The 2,500-nt window shown below is 33.3% G+C and overlaps 1 protein-coding gene across 2 annotated transcripts in view; it reads left to right on the top strand.

Moving 5' to 3' along the window:
• Positions 1-2,500, top strand: part of LOC137640640 (cell adhesion molecule 3-like) — a 66,143-nt gene that overhangs the window by 45,577 nt on the left and 18,066 nt on the right. The gene's annotated exons all lie outside the window — the stretch shown is intronic.

Below are 2,500 nucleotides of genomic sequence, written 5' to 3' on the forward strand. Positions count from 1 at the left end.
TGGTCAAATTTGTTTTCGATGTAGGCATTCTGCTGTCTATAAACAAAATGTGGAAGTGATTTCTAATTAATTCACTATGTTAATATTGGGTAGGAAACTCCTTTTCAAGAATATTTATCGAATAACTTGATCATATTAAGAGCTTCATTCATGAGGCTTCCTAGAAATAGTTGAAAAGCAACTATGAGAGGACAAAGATACTTAACTTGTTTCAAAACCTTATTCCTTTCCTAAAGCCGAGACGATTTTAGTAAGTGCAAGTTTGTATTGAAATAATGAACAAAGACTTAAAACTTTTCCTAAAGTTACCAATATAATGTTCTTTTTAGAGTGTTTCTTTCCAATGGTTACGAAGTTTATGACCATCATAAAACAGACGAATAAATTCTCAATATGAATAAGACTCCCCTTTTTCATTTCGATTTGCTCTTTCTGATCTCAAATGGAGCAAATACGGTTTTATATAACATTTTGTGACACTTTTTTTGTGATAAGTTCGTTATTTCTTTGTTATTAATGCTCTGATTTCAATTAATTTATTATAGAGGTATATAGATATGCAATACATGCCTTGCAATCAATGAAAAACAGCTCTGACACACAGAAAAACACACTCACAGACCCACAGATATATATATATATATATATATATATATATATATATATATATATATATATATATATATATATATATATATATGTGTGTGTGTGTGTGTGTATGTGTGTATACATGTAAATATCACCCACGAAAGGCCTTTAATATCGAATTCTATCTTGGGAATATATATCCACTTGGAATTCATATTATGGTAACAGCTTCTGGCCGGGTAGAGATTCGAACCCCCACCTGTGGGCCGGAAACCATGCCAGCACGACTCTAGCAGCTTCTGGCCGGGTAGAGATTCGAACCCCCGCCTGTGGGCCGGAAACCATGCCAGCACGACTCTAGCAGCTTCTGGCCGGGTAGAGATTCGAACCCCCGCCTGTGGGCCGGAAACCATGCCAGCACGACTCTAGCAGCTTCTGGCCGGGTAGAGATTCGAACCCCCACCTGTGGGCCGGAAACCATGCCAGCACGACTCTAGCAGCTTCTGGCCGGGTAGAGATTCGAACCCCCACCTGTGGGCCGGAAACCATGCCAGCACGACTCTAGCTCAGTGTAGAGTCGTGCTGGCATGGTTTCCGGCCCACAGGTGGGGGTTCGAATCTCTACCCGGCCAGAAGCTGTTACCATAAAATGAATTCAAAGTGGATATATATTCCCAAGATAGAATTCGGTATTAAATGCCTTCCGTGAGTGATATTTACATTGATTAAAATCACGTGAGCTTGTGATATATGTTCATATATATACACACTCACATATATATATATATACTGTGTATATATATATATATATATATATATATATATATATATATATATATATATATATATACATATATATAGACATTATTATTATTATTACAAGCTAAGCTACAACCCTAGTTGGAAAAGCAAGATGCTATAACCCCAGGGGCTCCAACAAGGAAAATAGCCCAGTGAGGAAAGGAAATAAGAAAATAAATAAACGATATAAGAAGTAATGAGAATTAAAATGAAATATTTTAAAAACATTAACAACATTAAAACAGATATTTGATATATAAACTATAAAAGGACTTACGTAAGCCTGTTCAACATAAAAACATTGGCTGCAAGTTTGAGCTTTTGAAGTTCTACTGATTCAACTACCCGATTTGGAAGATTACTCCACAACTTGGTAATAGCTGGAATAAAACTTCTAGAGTACTGTCTAGTACTGAGCTTCATGATGGAGAAGACCTGGCTATTAGAATTAACTGCCTGCCTGGTATTACGAACAGGATGGAACTGCCCAGGGAGATCTGAATGTAAAGGATGGTCAGAATCATAAAAAATCCTATGCATTATGCATAATGAACTAATTGAACGACAGTGCCAGAGATTAATATTTAGATCAGGAATAAGAAATTTAATAGACCGTAAGTTCCTGTCCAACAAAGTAAGAAGAGAATCAGCAGCTGAAGACCAGACAGGAGAACAATACTCGAAACAAGGTAAAATAAAAAAAACTAAAACACTTCTTCAGAATAGATTGATCACCAAAAATCTTTTGGGTATCCTCTCTTTATTAAGATTTTGACTCTAGGAGTGACCATGCTGATGACTATACATATTAAATTTGTACATATACATTCAAAACACATATTTAAATGTGTATATACATACATACACACACACATATATATATATATATATATATATATATATATATATATATATATATATATATATATATATATATATATATATATATGTATATTTATATATATATGCAAAATCCTTATAGAAAAAAGAAACTTTTGTGATTCCTGACATTTTATTAGACGAAACAAATTAAAATTGCAAGCAAAAATACACTATATATATATATATAATATATATATATATATATATATATATATATATATATATATAT

The sequence above is a fragment of the Palaemon carinicauda genome, chromosome 5, assembly GCF_036898095.1.
Source record: "Palaemon carinicauda isolate YSFRI2023 chromosome 5, ASM3689809v2, whole genome shotgun sequence".
Taxonomy (NCBI): Eukaryota; Metazoa; Arthropoda; class Malacostraca; order Decapoda; family Palaemonidae; genus Palaemon; species Palaemon carinicauda.